The sequence below is a fragment of the Leptodactylus fuscus genome, chromosome 3, assembly GCF_031893055.1.
Source record: "Leptodactylus fuscus isolate aLepFus1 chromosome 3, aLepFus1.hap2, whole genome shotgun sequence".
Lineage (NCBI taxonomy): Eukaryota > Metazoa > Chordata > Amphibia > Anura > Leptodactylidae > Leptodactylus > Leptodactylus fuscus.
The window spans coordinates 151,783,684-151,804,464 of NC_134267.1; positions in this window are offsets into that span (position 1 = coordinate 151,783,684).

Genomic DNA, 20,781 nt, shown 5'->3' on the forward strand with positions numbered 1-20,781 from the left:
GTACGCCACAAATTTCTCAATTGTTTGTTGTAACAGGAGTTCTTTACGTTCATAGTCAGGGTTAGAACTAAACTTTTTTACAGCTTCAATATTTTCCTGTAAATTTTTAGAGGTTGATGTCAATATGTTTTTTTCCTCTTCCAATATTAAGTTCATAAAACGAAGAGAAGCTTCAATGGACTCCTTCTCCCATTTAGCCAGGAGTTCTGGAGTTCTAACCCTGACTGAGGGTGTCAAATTTATTCTCAATCCTCGCGGGACTATTCGATGTTTAAGATATGTTTCTATCGTTTGAACTTCCCAAAAAGATCTAAGGTTATCTTTGTACGTTCTGGTGATCTGTCTGAATGCTGCCGAAATACTAAGGGCTGCCGTCTGATTGGGGAGATCTACCTCTGAAAAGGCTTCCCTGGTATCATTTAACCACTTGTCGTGATTGATTGCTCCTGACAAAAAACCTGCCATGTCTGAATTTAGCCGTACCCCCTGTCAGAAAAACAAACCAATAAATAGATACACAAAAGTATGTGTGCACTAAATCAATTAACAAAACAAGGTTTTAGGGGAATTTTTATGCACACTAAAATATAACTTTTAATAGTGATTGTTAAAAGTCACAATGTAACAAAATTACACACTTAGACGTTCCTCACGTAGTGTGTAGTCATGTGGCTGCTGTGTTTAGACACCAAAAGAGGGTTCCCCCTGATTGAATACAAGGGAAAAACTCTCAATAGTTTGGTGTTCAGTTAGCATCCCACCCAATTATAGTTACTACCACCCAATGTTCCACTATAGCTGCATAGAAATGGTGTACGAATTGCCACTAAGTATCCACCTAGCACACAGAGTAACAGTTCTCTGACAAACACACCACCAAGTATTCACAATTGCATGCAGCAAATAGCTGGGGAGGAGAGTGACATTGCTAATCTCAGTTTGGGCTATTCTCGGGCATTGGGATATAGGCTATTAGACACAAGCTGGAACCCACATACTTAGACACACACATAAACTTGTTGAAATAAAAGCGAGATATATGTAGTTCCTGACGCGTTTCAGCTGACTGATTCACAGTGCCAGCATCATCAGAGGCTCACAAACATACAGTTATTAGAACGTGCTGTAGATACAGCGCTATTACGAGCTCTTTTGACTGCTCGGTCGGTCATAGTTTTTGACCGCAGCGAGCGCTTCCAGGAGCCGGGTTTATAAACCCAAGTCTCCTCCCAGACAATTGACGTCAACGGAGGTGTGGCCAAGTACGTCACTGTTACCACACCTCCAAAATAAACCACGCCCCGCCCCTCCAATACAACGGCCGGACCGCAGCTAAACAGCGCAATACGCGCATAATGTAACATCCAGACCCCACATCGCGGTAAATATTGACGGAGCCACACAAACAAATGGGAAGACACAGGTAAGTCAAACCAAATCAGAAAACAAATCCCACCAATTCAGATGAGCCAAACCCAACTATTAATAAAAGGAAAAAACTTAATATAATGATAGAACAAACTCCCTCCGGTGTACGTATATCACATGATGTAAAGATGAACTGTTAATAGAGGGGAAATCCATACACCCACCAAAAATACATAGGCCACGTTGATGACTAAATATGGAGAACACCTATTCACCATAGGTATTATGAATAATTACAATATCCCCATCAACCAATATAGTCAAAATGGTAATTGACAAAAGGGGATATTACCAGCTATGAACATATTCATGAGGACATCCCTTCTGCAAAACCCCGGGTACCCTTATATGAAGGATGAAAAAGAGATATATTCGTTCAGACCCTTGGGATGTACTGTGTCCATCAAGAATATCCATCTAGTTTCTCTTTGGATTACTTTCCTATCATAATTACCCCCTCTAGGTGATTGCGTAACTTTCTCAATACCTTGGAAGCGAAGTCATTGAAGTCAATGGGAGTCTTATTTTTAAACATATATTTTGCCAAAATGAGCGCGTGTTTACTCCGTGTGAATGGACCCTTACATTACAATTAGTTCTTGTCCTACCCTGTGACTTAGATGTGGTCATAAAAGATCTAACTCCTACCCCATTTGAACCTATGCAGACTCCAACATTAGATTCCTTGCCTGGAAAACGGCATTTTTGATAATTAATTGGAGAGATACAGGTCTTATCCATTCAGGAGTCTTATTTTAAAATCATGGAAGACTTTAGACTCGTTCATCCAAATCCTACCTTCCTCCCAAAAGTGATTTCTGGTATCCCTCCAAGGCTAAGGCCCCATGTAGTGGGCCGCAGCAAGAAAACTGGAAAAACCTGCGGCGGCAACATTGTGTTTTTTCCCGCAGCACTTTTCCCAGAAAGTCTGCAAAGGTTTCCTGCAACATTTCCACTGCGGCCAAACCGTGCCGTTTACATCATGTGGTGTCCCGGTCTAAGTCAGGAAATTATTCTTCTATTTCTCTGTCAAAATTCTTTAAATCCTTTGGATATAGAATTCTATTCTCTTGACATTAGGAGGGCTGCTTTAAACTATCTAAAAGCCACAAGCTCTTTTAGACTAGTCACTAATTTATTTGTACAGTTCTGCGGATCTAACGAGCAAAAGAGCCTCTGAAAGTACTATTGCCCTATGAATAAAAAAAGGGAGTTTCAGAACTCTATAAAGTCAAGGACCTTTGCTTCCCAGCAAACTTGAGAGCTCACTTTACACGTTCGGAATCTGTATCTAGAAAAGAAACGTAGGAGTTTCTCTATCAAATTTGCAGGGCTGTAACTTGGTCCTCTCTACACACGGTTTACCAAACAATACAGGCTTAACCTTATGTCAGGCACAGATTCTCTTTTTTTTTTCTTTCTTACAGGAAAGTTCCTCATGCCATTGTTGCACTACAATAATTATTTTTATTTAAGTTGCAACAACCCTGCGGAGGAGAACAGAGAATGCAGAAGGACAGGACACAGGCTGTGCTGCCTGTTAGGCCTGGTGCGCTACTCACACACTCCGAACCCTCCACGAGGCTGTGCAGAAAAGGGGGATCCTGCAGTTCTACCTATTGGATGCGGTAGCGTTCTTGTCTTTTCCCAGGGCACTCCTTGTAGGAGAAGGGACCTCTTGATACTGAGCCGGTATAGATGTTGTTCAGGAGGCCCTGATGGTAATGCAGGCAATGACTCAGGAGTCCAGCAGTTACAGGGTAAACCAAATAACTTTTATTGAACAACGCCAACAGATGCTCCAGCAGCTTTGCAAGATGAATACAACACACAGTTCAATATGAAATGTCCACGATTTAAGACTTTAGCCAAGGCAATATAGACACTGTAGTACTTGACGTACTATTCTCCTCTCCTGCTCTCGTACCACTCCCTAAATTAGTTAGGGGATGAAGCGGGGCTAAAAGTCCTGATAGGGAACACTCCTGTACATTAACTCTGTAACTCCTAATGGCACGGACACCAATGTCTCTCGGAAATCCCCAAAGTTCTCTCACTAACTCCGGGCAGCCTCCAGATGTACCTTGGAATGAATGTACCTAGATCTTAGGCTGAAGACTGCTGCTGGAACCTGGACTTCTGCAATTGAAAGCAAAGAACTGAACTGGACTGGACTAGAACAGCTAGCAACAGCTACCTGAGAATATATACCCTTTCCTAGAACCCCGCCCAGTGGCCTGTGATTGGTCAAGAATCAAACAAACAGCAAAAGGTGCAAAGATAAGTGCAAATATACAAGAAATAGCACATTTCAACATTTGACATTAAACATAGAGGACAAGACAAACAAGACAACCCCAGGGTACATGTAAAAACACAAAACATATAGCAGCATTGCTCTTGGATGCTGCAAAGTCTCTTGTGGTGCTGTCATGGATGGTTGGGATTTGGGAACAAACTGCCGCATTTATTTATAGGTTTTATTTTTATGGAGTTCACTGTAGTAAAAATGGCATGTTACATGTATTCTGCAGATTTGTACAATCAGGGCAATACCAAGTTTATATAGTTTCTGTTAATGTTTTAATACAAAAATTACTTTGAGTCGTCATATTCTGTCATCTATAACTATATATATATATATATATATATATATATATATATATATATATATATATAACCGAAAACAAAGATGTATAGGATGGCACTGCTGAGTATGCAAATTTAAAGTCCAAATAAACTAGAGGTGAGTTTGAGAATTACAACCTTGAATATTCAGAGCCGTGGGGGTGCTCAACAACCAGAAAAAGCAATATGAAAATAGAACGATTGTAGAAAAATTGGAAGGGCACTCACCCACATCTAGGTGAATTGCATTCTGAGGCTTGAGAAAGCGCACATAGCTGCGCGAAACGGCTGTTGCCTACTTGCCTATCTATGCTGTTCTTCCCTCCATGCACTAATTGTTTTTAAAGATATGCTACCTTAATAAAGAAGTATTTTATGAAGATGAGCCTAGATGTGGGTGAGTGCACTTCCAATTTTTCTACAATCGTTATATATATATATATATATATATATATATATATATATATATATATATATATATTTCCATGTATAGAGCATCTCTTTTTGTAAGGTGTAATTTTTATTCATAACATTTTGGGGAATTTCTGTCATTTTGATTTGCTTTTTATTCAGCAGCAAAAAAGCTGTGATTTGGCTGCCTCTGGTGGCTGCAATTATTGTGGCAGCAGCCTTGAACACCCACACAATAGTTGTCTCATTTGCAGTCAACTAAGGCATCTGTAGAGTTAAGTGCCCACTATTAGATAAAGCTACTTAGAATGGATATGTTAGCTCCACTGACAAATGCATTGTAAGTAATACTTTCCATGAGATAACAATTATGGAGCGTATGGTCTGTGTTGTACAGTACATCTGCACCATTACCAGTGGGGGTGTCCCTACACTGTCTGATACTATACAATGTGTACAATGAGATAAATACACAAAAAGTAGCTTTACCTATATGTGCTTAACCTACATGCCAGCAATATTGTGAAGTCTATTTTCAAACAAGGGAAACACATGCAGGCTTCACAGCGAGAGTGATCTCTCTGAATTATTTACTACCTATGTTTATAGGAGCGTTATGTGGACAAGGTAATAAGACTGCAAAACATATTGGTGAAAATAAAAACACAGAAAGACATCTTAAGGCTAAGGCCCCATGTTTCAGAAATGCAGCATTTTCACGCCTTATAGAAACGCAGCAAAGGAAACATGTTTCCACCTGATTTTGGCGTGAGCTGCGCCTTTCTTGTGCCTTTTTCGCCATTATGTTGCATTTATAATCTTATGGTGGGGAATCCGAGGGGTGGCGATCTTGCCCCTGTATCCCCTGGTTGCCGCGATCGCTATTGATCATGGCATCCAGGGAGTTAATCCGTTGGTGTATCATCTGACTCCAGCGGCTAGTCCCAAGGGCTGGAAGTAATGCATTAACTATGCACTCAACACAACATAATAGTACAGAGCTGAGTGGGAATGGGTTAATAACTAGCACAATGACTCATTATATTCTTTGGCCCCATACGCATGCCCGAATATTATCATGGGTCTGTGTAGGGGCCCCTGAGCCTGGGACATAACTCAGGACCGTTCCTATCATGGATATCATGTCATTTTCCAACAAATGTAATTTTCCAACAAACCTGTTGAGGTGGTAGAAATGCTATACAAGTACAAAAGCCCATTACCTACCTGTTAAACCCCCAACCAGGGCAGTGCAGTGCACATTTTTTTTGTTTACTTGGCTGCAGTGATGACATCATGTCTACATTGCAGAGACAATGCTGGTTCTTAACATTCTGAAAACACACTAGAGTCGTGCAATCTAAATATCAGACACTAGAGCCGTGCAATATAAATATCAGACACTAGAGATGTGCAATCTAAATATCAGACACTAGAGATGTGCAATCTAAATATCAGACACTAGAGCCGTGCAATATAAATATCAGATACTAGAGATGTGCAATCTAAATATCAGACACTAGAGATGTGCAATCTAAATATCAGACACTAGAGCCGTGCAATATAAATATCAGACACTAGAGCCGTGCAATATAAATATCAGACACTAGAGATGTGCAATCTAAATATCAGACACTAGAGATGTGCAATCTAAATATCAGACACTAGAGATGTGCAATCTAAATATCAGATACTAGAGATGTGCAATCTAAATATCAGACACTAGAGATGTGCAATCTAAATATCAGACACTAGAGCCGTGCAATATAAATATCAGACACTAGAGCCGTGCAATATAAATATCAGACACTAGAGCCGTGCAATATAAATATCAGACACTAGAGCCGTGCAATATAAATATCAGATACTAGAGATGTGCAATCTAAATATCAGACACTAGAGATGTGCAATCTAAATATCAGACACTAGAGCCGTGCAATATAAATATCAGACACTAGAGCCGTGCAATATAAATATCAGACACTAGAGCCGTGCAATATAAATATCAGACACTAGAGCCGTGCAATATAAATATCAGACACTAGAGCCGTGCAATATAAATATCAGATACTAGAGATGTGCAATCTAAATATCAGACACTAGAGATGTGCAATCTAAATATCAGACACTAGAGCCGTGCAATATAAATATCAGACACTAGAGCCGTGCAATATAAATATCAGACACTAGAGCCGTGCAATATAAATATCAGACACTAGAGCCGTGCAATATAAATATCAGACACTAGAGATGTGCAATCTAAATATCAGACACTAGAGATGTGCAATCTAAATATCAGACACTAGAGCCGTGCAATATAAATATCAGATACTAGAGATGTGCAATCTAAATATCAGACACTAGAGATGTGCAATCTAAATATCAGACACTAGAGATGTGCAATATAAATATCAGACACTAGAGCCGTGCAATATAAATATCAGATACTAGAGATGTGCAATATAAATATCAGACACTAGCGATGTGCAATATAAATATCAGACACTAGCGATGTGCAATATAAATATCAGACACTAGAGCCGTGCAATATAAATATCAGATACTAGAGTAGTGCAATATAAATATCAGATACTAGAGATGTGCAATATAAATATCAGACACTAGAGATGTGCAATATTAGGGGGCATTCACACGGAGTAACGCCAGGCTTGTATCACAGCCGTACACGCTGGCGTTACGGCAGACTGCCGAACACTTCCCATTCACTTGAATGGGAGCGCTCGTAACAGCGGCGTTTACGAGTGCTCCCATTGAAGTGAATGGGAAGTGTTCGGCAGCCTGCCGTAACGCCGGCGTGTACGGCTGTAATACACGCCCGGCGTTACTCCGTGTGAATGCCCCCTAAATATCAGACACTAGAGCCGTGCAATATAAATATCATCCGTGCAATAGAAATAACAGACACTAGAGCTGTGCAACATAAATATCAGACACTAGAGCCATGCAATATAAATATCATCCGTGCAATATAAATATCAGACACTAGAGCCGTGCAATATAAATATCAGACACTAGAGCCGTGCAATATAAATATCAGACACTAGAGCCGTGCAATATAAATATCAGACACTAGAGCCGTGCAATATAAATATCAGACACTAGAGCCGTGCAATATAAATATCAGACACTAGAGATGTGCAATATAAATATCAGACACTAGAGCCATGCAATATAAATATCATCCGTGCAATATAAATATCAGACACTAGAGCCGTGCAATATAAATATCAGACACTAGAGCCGTGCAATATAAATATCAGACACTAGAGCCATGCAATATAAATATCAGACACTAGAGCCATGCAATATAAATATCATCCGTGCAATATAAATATCAGACACTAGAGCCGTGCAATATAAATATCAGACACTAGAGCCGTGCAATATAAATATCAGATACTAGAGCCATGCAATATAAATATCAGACACTAGAGCCATGCAATATAAATATCAGACACTAGAGCCGTGCAATATATCATAGCTGAATGCTAAACCAAAGTTATTGTTATCCAAACAGTACCAAAAATGTTCCTTGTGGTCACATGCCTGCCTGAAAGGGCAACGGAAATGGGAAATTTCAAGGGAAAAAGAAACAATAAGGTTTCATTCATATGCGTTGGATCAGCAGAAGATAAAATATTGCCATTGTAGATTTTTGTGTGAAAATCTGCAACTTTTTCCACTTCCATCAAAGTGAATGACACCAAGGAATCCCGCACATAATTTGACATGTGGATTTTTAATGCATAGCTTGTGAATGAGCCGCAGACCCACTGGAGACAAGTGGAGGATGGGAGTAGTAGTTAGTCGTCAGCAGTGTCCAGTAGCATTCAACTGACTTTCCCGGCACACCTCCCGAGTTTGGACAGTGTTGAGGGGGTCTGATGACGAGAACCACTATGTGAGAGGGGGACACTGAATGTATAGTCAGTAGCCAATATGCTACTATGTTGAATGTCCTGTTTTGCTGTGTAAACAGAAGAATAAAGCTGGCACAGGGTTCTTATACTTTATGGCAGTAGTGAAGGAGGCATTAAACTGTGTAGGACATTAGGGGGAAATACTGTATAAAAGGGGTTATCTATAGAGATGAGCAAACAGCGTTCGATCGAGTACATGTTCGATCAGATATCAGGCTGTTCGAGATCTTTGATTCGAGTCGAACATCAGGTTGAAACTCACTAAAAATTTGATTCCCCTCCCACCTTCCCTGGCGCTTTTTTTGCACCAATAACTGCGAGTAATAAGGAGCAATACATTTCAAAGAAAAACATATACTGAGGTTCTATCATCATCACCCCCCTTGGCAAATTTTTGTGGCACACTATGTCTGCATTCCTCCCTTACCCAAAAAATTTGGTGAGTGGTGCTTTGCGTTCCACTGGACCCGCCACTTTTTTTTTTTTGGTACGACACTATTGCAGATTTCTCCACCTACTCCCCTGCAGCTCTCAGTATTGGCATTGCAAAACTTAAAAGTCATGGGTGAAACCTGCAGCAGTGATTGATTCTTCAGGGTTAACATTCAGGAGTGGAGGGCACAGAATAACACATGTCTGTGAAAAAGGTATGTGTGAATAAGGCCTCATGGTGATTACTTTGATAGGATTCAGACCAGGTTTGATAGGATTCAAGGCCAAACCTTGATGTAAATTAACACTCTTAAATTTACTAAGAAAATCCATTTATTTTATATTAGTTAAGATAAGATTTTCACATTTGTGAAGTTTCTTTTGCTTTGACACAGTTCTAGGTTCCTGTTACATTAAAGGATTTTCATTGCACACATTTGTTGTTTTTAATTATAAAAGCAGTAATGCAAAGATCCCCAGAGAATCGGTTTAATATAGCAGATGCGAGCAGTCTAGCTTGTGTTTCTGCAGTTATGTCTTCTTGGAATTACTTGTATATCCACAGAAAAACATTATATTGTAAAGTAAAAGGTGAACACCATGTGAAATATATCTTCAGGTAGAACTGATCCTCTTCCACAGATTTTATAGGGTTACAATAATGGGATCCAGCCAGTGTCTTTTAATAAATAACACCCTAAGGCTAGATTCGCACAAAATACTGTAGGTTCAAAACGGACATGAAAAACATAAATTTTTCAGATTTCCCATACATTTCAGGAATCCATGAAAACAGCAAAAAATAGGACATGACCTATATTTTGAAATAACATCATAAGAATAGCCCATATCAACCCGACAATTAAATTAATGCTGCCATGTGATGTCTGACAAAAATACGGATGTCACACGCCCAGTTTTCAAAGTCACGTGAATGTAGCACAAAGCGTCCTTCAAACATATTCCACCCTTGGTTCACATTAGCGTTTGGATTTCGTCTGGGGGAGTCCACATGAGAACTCTCCCCCCCCCCCCCGAACAGAATACCAATGCAATTGCAAGAGCTGTGCTGTAAAAACACACAGACCCCATAGACTATAATGGGGTCTGTGTGCCTGCCACGCACTGCCCACACAAATGATTCATGCAGGCTGTGCGTGGCAAGCACACGGACCCCATTATAGTCTATGGGGTCTGTGTACATTTACAGCACAGCGCTTGCAATTGCATTGGTATTCCGTTCGGGGGTCTCCATGTGAATTCTAACTTGACGGAATACATACGCAGATGTGAACCAACCCTTACATTTCTAGGCCACACATTGTGGAAAAGCTGCAGTATATAGGCATATAGCAATCAGTGAAATTTTATTGAATGTCATTTGTAACTAAATATGTGACTAAATATGGCAGCCCCTCTGAAAAAGAGCGGCTGCACTAGCTGCTGGGTCTGTGCCATTTCATACAGCAGGGACTTAACAGCATTACCCATGATCAGAAATGACACTGATCACTGGCATTTAACCACTCAGATGCCGGGGTCAAATGTAACTACGACATCTGAATGGTTACTTTCACTTTCTATTTGATGTTTGATAATGGAGCAGCTCCCCCTACAGCGCGATCACGGGAGGCGTCCCATTATCACAGCAGCCGGGAGATTTCTAAAAGGTCACATATTCAAGCTCCTTAGGGTGGGCTAAAAAAAAAAAGTTTTCTTTTCTTTTTTTATTAAAAAAAAAATAATAGATAGATAGATAAAAGTTTAAAATCCCCCTTCTTTCCCTAGATCACATATAAATAGCCGTAAACAAACACTTTAGGCATCCCCAAATCCGAAAATGCCCAAACTATTACAATCTAAAAACATTTGTCCCATACAGTAAATGCTGCAGCAGGAAACAAAATCAAAATGGCTAATTTGAGTTTTTTCTCCAAATTACCTCCCTAAAAATGTGGAATAAAAACTTAAAAAGTGATCAAAATTATACATTCTTCAACATGGTATCAATAAAAACTATGTATTGTCACAAAAAAGGTACCTTACTCAGCTGTGTACGCTGAAATATAAAAAAAAAAAAGTTAGAGGTGTCAGAATATGGTGATTCAAAGAATCTGTTTTCTTCAAAAAAAAATTTCTAACACACACGTCGGAATAGCCTTAAGAAAGGCTATTTGTCTCCTACCTTTCGTTGTCTTCTCTGCACCGCCATTCACCTAAAATCCCGGTTTTTGTTGGCATGTAAATGAGTTTTTTCGCAGCACTGGGGGCGGACCCCAGCGCTCAAAAAGCACTGGAGTCATCCCCACTACTGCCAGAGAACTCTCTCCAGCGCCGCCTCCATCTTCGTCTGGAACGAGGTCTTCACCGCGTCTTCTTCTGGCGGTGTCTTCTAACTTCTAGGCCTCGAGCCTAGGGCAAAGTCGACCGCGCATGCTCGCGGCCACAAGAAAAATGGCCGCTTAAATAGTATTGTAAGCGGCCATTTTCTCGTGGCTGGTGGGCATATCTGTGCAATTAACAGAGAACATTGTTCATCTCCAGTACAGGATACTGGCTTGAGCTGAAAATCAAGAAGTGGAGGGGAGAGAAAACAGGAGGGCAGGTGAAACCCTGAGGCCGGGTTCACACGGAGTTACGTCCCGCGAGATTTGGCACGTGTACGCCACGTGACCCTTTGCGTGCCGTACACGCTCCCATTAATTTCAATGGGAGCGGGGATCGTATGCGCCGCACTAGTTTGCGGCCGTGCATTTATTCACGGCCGCAAACTAGCGCGGCGCATACGCTCCCCGCTCCCATTGAACTCAATGGGAGCGTGTACGGCACGCAAAGGGTCACGCGGCGTACACGTGCCAAATCTCGCGGGACGTAACGCCGTGTGAACCCGGCCTCAGGGTTTCACCTGCCCTCCTGTTTTGAACCCGGCCTTAGATGTAAAAGTTAATTACGAACAGTCCTTGCACTGAGTACATTGATTTATATACAGCTTAAGGGAGCCTTCACACGGAGTTACGCTGCGCTCATTCTGAACGTAAAAACACGTTCAGAATGAGCGCTTAAAAAGCAGATCCCATTGACTTGAATGGGAGCTGGCATACATGCGCTCCCCATTGAAATCAATGGGAGGCTTTTTTCCCCTATTGCTTTCAATGTACTGTATTACGCGCGTATCACATTGGTCAGTGACTTTCATCAGTGATTGTGAGTCAAAACTTGGAGTGGGTTAAAAACACAGAACAGGTACAAATATTTCTATCATACCTGATCTCTGTGTAGTCTCCACTCCTAATTTTGACTCCCAATCACTGAACAAAAGCACTGACCAAACACTGCCATGTGAAAGCAGCCTATTAACACAGATGAGTTCTAGAATCCCCTCTAGATTATTCCTTGAAGCTGTATACTTACCTGGCGTCAGCCCAGTGATAATTATGAGCACCAGAGGGGTTCCCCAGAGAGCATGCTGCATGGCGGTGAGCTGATCTTAACTTTTGTTTGTTTGCTACTTCCAGATTACTATATATTTTGTATTAACTTAATTCTCTGCTGGATCTGGCATTAGGGGTACAGTGAACGGTCCTATTTAATGATCGACAGCAATCTCTGCATGCATCCTTATATGGAAAAGGCTGTCAATATTTGATTACTGTGATTAGAAAAAACGACTGCTTTATTCCAGAAACTGCACCAAACCTGCGCAAAGGCTGTGTGAGCTCAGCCCCATTCATTTCAATGACTGCAGTATCGGACGCAACCAAAACAGGTTTGGTGCTGACTTGTTATGAAGGCAAAAATGTTTTTCTGATTCTGGACAATCCCTATAATATCACCCACTGGACTTCAGAATATGGAAGAAGCAGAGTTTTTAATAAGTTAAATTGTATTTAGTCTTTCCCCCTAAAACTACATATCAATCTGTTGAGCCATTCCTGTTCTCTAAGATGCTGTGGGCAAATAAAACACCAAGTTCAACATGGCAGGTTCACTTTATAAACCTTATTCACAAAAGGTAGTATGGTGTAGATTTTATTTGTTATTTTTTTAATACCCAGGATTCTTTTATTCTAATGGCAAAACAGAGATTCCTAGAACAGTTTTTTTTTGTAAAACTTTCTGCCACTTTAAAAACCATTTGCATTCATACACTTTGTTCAATGCAGTAGCCATGTGTATATCAGTATATTGCATGTAGCCTAGAGTCTCAGTAGAGAAACCTGAGTGTTTCATTTATACACATGCAGGCCTGTGAGGAATGTATTATCCGTTCAGTTGCCATAAGTGTCTGTCAACAGAATATAGCCTGCCCTAAAATTGTTTTTACTGACAAATAAAGCCATGGGGTATTTTGTTTTAGCTTGGTATGTTCCTGTTCATTGATGTACAATAATAGGAAATAAAGATAATTACAGCATTTCTGATGGTCATCCAAAGTTGAACCTTCAATTTACAGTTTGTAAAATATTAGTTAAATTCTGGTAGTAGTGGTAAGAGAAGGTTTTTCTCTGAATGTAGATTCTTATGTATAGGCTGACCTATGATACAATGCATGAAGTGCTATATATATATACCATATGCATGGAAAACTTAACAATGGAAATCCAATCCACTTAGAATGTGATTACTAGGGTTGAGCCGATCTTGACTTTTCAGGATCGATTTTAAAATCCGATTTCTGATCATTTTTCATTCGAACCCGATCTCGATCCCAATTCCGATCCCAATGCAAGTCAATGGGATTTTTTTTTTAATCGGAGATCGGATTTTAAAAGCAATCCTACCCCCTGGTGTCCACTTACCTCCACAGATGGCTGGTCCTGTGCCCCGTGCCTTCATTCTTCGTCTCGCTGCTGCACCACGCTGCTTTTCTTCCTTCGCTGCCCCCTCCCTGCCAGGTTAGGAGAGTGTGGGCAGGTTAGAAGAGTGTGGGCGGGTACTGGGCGGGGAGACGTCACGTCTCCCCGTCCTGTACCCGCCCACACTCAAAGCCACAAGTCCCGCCTACCTAGCGCTTTAAACACTAACCTGGGAGGCAGGGCAGTGAGGCAAGAAGAAAGAGGGCACTGGAGCAGCCATCTCTAGAGGTAAGTAGCTGCTAGAGATTTAGTTTAGCCTTCCATTCGAATAAATGGAGGCAGCCGGCGCACAGGGGGTTAAGGCTGTGTGTTGGCTGCTTCCATTCATTCCTATGGAACTGCAGCGGAGCCTTCAAACTGAATACACATCGTATACTCAGTGTGAAGGCTAAGCAAAGCATTGTGGGAAAAATCACCGATCTCGATCCCACATAAAAAGATCGTGTTCGGAATGCCGATGGCGATCGTGAAATTTTCTCGATCGTCAATTGAAATCCGATCTTTTCCGAACATGATTGCTCAACCCTATTGATTACCCGTGGAAACCCGTGGACTGTAATGGGGTCTGCTGGGTTTCCACCTGAAAAATGTGGAGAGAAAAGTCCTGTAAGTAGAATACAGAAAAAATATTTCCCATGGAGCGATCTACAGGTCTACTCCAGTCTCTTAGCAACTTGGAGCAGCAGGCGCATTGTAGTGTTGTCATTATATTGTGACTGCTGCTCCAAGCCACCAACATCATCTTCAGGACCTGAATGGTAGAGCAGGGAGTCGGCAGTTCCTTCTTTAACCATGGTATTAAATTCTATTTCAGGACTGTCCTGTTGAATCTAGGAGAGTTGGGATATATGCTTATTAAGTAGAGTGAGATTTATCAGTCATGTCTTTTAATACATTTGTTGCATCTGATAACACTGTGTACAGCACAACAGTAAGTCTACACTAGTTATGAGCTGTAACTTACACCAGTTTCTGGCATAAATTAGAGTAAATCTGTCAGGGCGCATTCATACAACTGAGTTTTACCCATAAAACTTGGTCCGTGTGTTGTCCAGATATACCGGCCTGCACCTTATGATGGGAAAGGGACTCCTAGCAGTATAGTTATCTATGATACCAGGAGTCCCTGCCTCCCAGTTGCATACTGTCCCAAAATCTTATTGCCATGGGACAGTATGCCATGGGAAGGCAAGGATTCCTCATACCATAGATAACTATACTTCTAGAAGAACCTCCACAGCATAAATCTGGCCAACGCTTAGTTTATATAGATGCTCCAGAGTGAAGTCATGCCCCTCCCCTAAGCACAAAATGTGCACCAAAAATTGCGACTTATGTAAAAGCATTGATAAATTTACCCCATTGTGTCCATATAGAAACCCGTACTACGAATATTTTGTATTACGTTTACAGTTTGCCACCTCTGCTATCTTGATAAATGGTTTTCATTGTGCTGCTAAATACAGTGGAGCAGTATGAGGTTTCTGACAGTTTGAGAGCAAATTAAAATCTGTTCTCTTAAAGGAGAGTAGGAATCCCACAGAGAAATTGCTACCTGAGCAATCTTTATGTTCCCCTCCTAACAAAATGCGGTTTACTGAGCCAACACTCTAATGCTTGCTCGGCAAGGGGAGATAATTGTAGTCTAATTCTTCTTGAAGAACTTTGCTGGCTCATTTGTATTAGTTTATGTACTTACATAAAACACAATGAGTCATAAATAAAAAGCCAGAATGCAGATATTCTCCATCCTATATAATACTGCCTGCGTATATGGAATTGACAATTAGCAAGTATGACATTGACAGTGGGTCCAAAGTTTCTAAATTTACATTTCTCACTACTGAATATTCTAAAAAAAAATATATAAAAAAATCAATGTTGTAAGGTTGAGTTTTTTTTTCATGTAGATTGTGAGCCCCACATAGAGCTCACAATGTACATTTTTCCCTATCAGTATGTCTTTGGAATATGGGATGGAAATCCATGCAAACACGGGGAGAACATACAAACTCCTTACAGATGGTTTTTTGGCCTTGGCGGGATTTGAACACCAGGACTCCAGTGCTGCAAGGCTGCAGTGCTAACCACTGAGCCACCGTGTGGCCCCCCTGTAAGGTTGAGTTTACATGTTCAGGTTTTTGAAGCCAAAATAGTTGATTACAGAAAAAAATATATATATAATTTGTCCTTTACACGTTATCTACCTTTATGAGTCACAACTACATTAAGTTTGGCTTCAAAAATGGAATCAAAACACCCGAACATGGAACGTACCCGTAGGCCAAGGCCACACGGGCAATAATTGCTCCAGGCTAGCTGCTATGAACTTGCTAGGGGTTAGCTTACTGCAATCTTTAGTAGCACTATAGTAGATGACATTTTTCATTATTGCATTTTAATTTAATTTGTTACTTCCGCCTTACAAAAACCATTCCTTTTTTTATTTGTCTATTCACAGACTCATATAGAGTCTCAGTTTTGTGAGACAATTGGTACTTCTTATTTGGTACCATTTCATTTTCTCTACTGGAAAGCTGGGGAAAAATTTCAGAATCATTTGGAAATTAGGAAAAAATGCATTTGCAGCACTTTCTTATGGACTCTTCTAGGGCATTCACTGTACAACAAAAATTGCATGTTACTTGGGTACAATCACAGTGAAGCAGATTAGGAGAGTGAATGCTGCAGTGTGATTATTTGCACAATGTTATTACAGAAGACAACAAAAGTCAATGAAAAGACATTGAAAACTTTTTTTTTTTTTTTTTTCACTGACTTTTTATTAGCTTTGTCTATTATGATAAGGTATAATGCTGTATCAATTTATCCTGCTGCTAATCAATAGACTCCTAACAGGGATGGTAATGGATTGTTACCCCTGAATCACACTCTAGGGGATGGCAATCTAAGTCATCATAGTGACACTAGAGCGCTACTGATTTGTCTGGCACCTGAAGGGTCAATGCGGATGATTAGAGATGGGTGAATCGGCTCGTAACAAGCCGGTTTGGTTAGAACATGCCAAATTGTTCGGTTTTTAATGAAACTGAACAAATGGTGACTTGTTTCGGACAAACAAAAGTGGCTGCGATACAAGAAAATGTTCATCACCCCGTATTAGACCAAGAAATACAGAGCAGACAATGTCATGTGTGCAGTGAATTACACATCAAGTGACAGCAACACCTGACAGACTCTCAGCCAATAGACAGTGCTAGGGGGCATTCACACGGAGTAACGTGGCGCTGATTCTTGCAAGATAACTCGCGTAAGAATCAGCGCTGCAAAACAGAATCCCATTGAGTTCAATGGGTTCTGTTTAACACGCGTAACACATTGAAATCAATGGGTTAAAAAACCTCCCATTGATTTCAATGTGTTACGTGCATTAAATGGAACTTATTGAACTCAATGGGATTCTCTTTTGCGGCGCTGATTCTTACGCGAGTTATCGTGCCAAAATCAGTGCCACGTTACTCCGTGTGAATGCCCCCCTATGTGGACTTTATAGTGCTGATGCCATATACATTATTTAAGCTTATACTCATGACCTCAACATTTATTTGCTGTAAGGCTGCATTCACACGGAGTAACGCCAGCGTGTATCACATCCGTACACACCGGAGTTACAGCAGGGCTGCCGTACACTTCCCATTCATTTCTATGGGAGCCGGCATACGAGCGCTCCCCATAGAAATGAATGGCCTGGCTTCTTTCACTGCGAGCAGTCCCATTGAAGTGAATGGGAAGTGCCGGCGTATACGGCTGTGATACACGCTGGCGTTACTCCGTGTGAATGCAGCCTTAATGGTGGAAATGTGAATACATTTGTGTTCTATCTCAATGTATCTCATAGAAAATGTTATTGTATTAGCTTGTCTATAGGCAGCACAAATCAGAATTGATAACTGAACAATAGTTATTGAAGTGCGTAAGAAGAATCAAGCAGTATACACAGACAGATTAGTAGTGCCATGCTAGGATAGAATTGAATAGACAGACATGGATGTATAGAACAGTATCAGAGTCTGCAGTTAACCCTTTCATTGTCAGAAAATAATCTAAAGAACAATAGGAGGAGGAAGGGGAAGAAGGAGGAACTGACCATGGCAGGCCCCTGGGTCCGTGCATATGCTGGCAAGCACGGCAAGCTGTATGCTCCACCACTTACACAATGACAAGCTTATTATTTGCTTCAAGCAGAGAGAGGAGTATTGGATGGCAGAGCTTTTAGACCCTTGCAATATAGACAAAATAGGGGAATTCGTCCCTGCTTCCCAAAGGAAACACAAACTACAATACTATTAGGAAAGGCTATATACCCAGCTTGCCATAGCATTTAGGGAAAGCACTGTAACTGCCAGTCACATCTGAAACCAGGTGGCCTCTGCCCACTTTCATCCTACCTCACTCACTCCCAGGGCCATAAGTGTCAGGAGGAACAAAGGCAGCAGGCAGGCCCAGTATAGTGTCTGGAAGTTGATCAACCAAAAATTTTTAAGCTGGCAGCATCAACCTCAACAGGCAACTGACACCCACCTGCTGCACCATCAGATAGTCGTACCTACAGTGCTCCTATAGTCCAGGAGATAACTGTGGCCCGATGGCCCAATTTGTTATGGGAATATCATCTTGTCCGGTCTTAAGTGTTGTGGCCAAGACGGTATTCAGTGTTGCTGGAGGCATTGTAACACCTAAAAGGATGAAACTGTCCACAGGTAGCTGGGAAAAAATTACTTTTATCAAAATAAATCCACTATGGATCCTTTAGGATTTCAAACTCTTCCAGCTGATGCCTCCGAATAGTGGTGTCACCGTCTCCCTTTATCATCATTTTTCCATTAACTGTACTACTGCCGCTAGGTCACTGCTGCCTAAGGGCCCCTTCACACGGAGGATACGCTGGCTGATTCTGAACGTGTAAACGTTCTTAATCAGAGGCATTTAAAACAGATCCCATTGCATTCTATGGGAGCCGGCATACGTGCGCTCCCCATAGAAATGAATGGGCTACTTTTTTCCATTCATTTCTATGGGGAGCGCACGTATGCCGGCTCCCATAGAAAGCAATGGGATCGGTTTTAAATGCCGCAGATTCGGAATGTTTAAATCAGAAAAGAGAACTATTTAAAGGGGTTATCCAGTTTTTACTACCACACCCTTCCTAATATATATCCTGTTTAAATTTGGCACCATATATTTGCTTTATCTTCAGGTCATTGATGACAGCTTTGATGTTTATTTTACAAGTTCACTACCCCCTTCCCTCCCTGTGTGCAGTTCAGCCAGCAAATGAACTGTCTCAGCTCCTTGGTGCTTGAATGTCATACAGACCTGGATGTGAGAGTGATTTATTACCTGGTAAGTTGGAAAGCGACATGGACTGAAGTAGTGAGACACAGGTCAGACCCTAACTCAAAACGGACGCTGTAGCATGGAGGGAATTTGCACAAGGGAGAGAGTGGAGAAGAGAAGAGTACACAGACTGAGAACACATAGATGAATCATGGGAAAGGTAGTTTTTTTGCAGATTCACTGGAGCAACAACTAAAATAAAGCCAAGCAAAGGGTGCACAAGGGAACAATTAGTATTTAAAGGAGTTGTCCCATCACAAGGATCTTATCTATACCTCTTGTTAATGTGGATTTAAGACTTTTCCTAAATACACTGCTTCAGCAAAACTGCTTTGTTTGTCATATATCTTACTTTATTCAGTTCATTGTTGACACAGCCCTTGACTTATCTGCTCAAAAGTCAAGTGATGTATCTGCCTGCTCTCAGGGGAGAGGGAGGGGCTAAGTGCAGGGAGCCAGCCTGTGTTTCTAGCTATTCCTGTGTCTACACCACATGTGACCTAGCTCCCTGCTCTCAGATAAGGGAGAGGAGCTGCTTTAATTTCTGAACTCGTCTTCTGTTCTCCCAGTTATCAGGCTAGCTAGTTCAATTGTGTTCATTATGGCAGAGACAGGCAGTATTGTGCATATAGTGTTGTTTGAGGACCTTTGATGACATCACAGGCCCTTCAGCTGCCCCATAGGATCACGCTATGTGGTGGGCGGAGCTACACACTAATTTGGGGGAGGAGCTAAACGGCAGGTTGCATGAAACCCCGCCCACCAAATGACGCAAGAAACCAGGAAGAAAGATGATTTTACAGCAGTGAAGACTGGTGAGTATGTGACGTGGGAATACCCCTTTAACAATGCTGTGGATGTATTTGCAGATAATTTTGGAAAGCTGGATAACCCCTTTAATGAAATAGATTAAAGAGAGCCTCTCAACGTCAAAAAAAAAAAGTTATTAAAACAGCCCAAGTGCTGAGACATAAGCACAGTGCAATAATTTGGGATATCTGAGCATCACATCAAGAACTTACTCTCACTCAATACCAGCAAAACTGTTGTAACGTTTCCTGGCCTCCTCCCGAGCAAGAAGATTATGCTGCAATGGTAAACCACCCCAGAACACTCCCCTTATACACTCTTAGTTCATTTACATAGGAATAAAAAAACAGTTTATCATCAAAATTAAGCAGCCATTCTATAAACAAATGCTAGCACTGTACTCACAGGTCTGAGCACTATAAGGTAATGGGTCTGGTTTAATCTTAATGAAACCCTTAATGCCTGTGATCAGAAGACAGTATACTGCAGAAACACCATAGCTAGGGTGGCTGCTCAGCCCCTAACAGCCACCATATTTAAATACCCCCTCTCTGCTGTACTATTACGGCAGATGTCAGGAATGTCGTTCTTTTAAAGCTTGGGCTCCAAGTGAATTTTGTGGCCACTTCTGATGCGTGAAGTGACAGATCACTGTGTCACCTGCACCAGTGCAAGTGAATGGGATCGCATTGCACTTCAGTCAGTGTGGTTAGCTTGCATGTGCCCTTTAGAAGTTTTCATGAGTTGCCAGTAAATACTATTTTTTAATAGATGTGGAATTCTCCTGCTTTTACAGAGTCTTCTTTGTTTGCAGCACTCACTAAGTGTGTTGGATATATTTTAATTTTAAACACATTTTGCCCTTTTAGTTTCAGCTCATGTCCCTCAGTGGTTGTATGTTGTTCATGCATATGGTC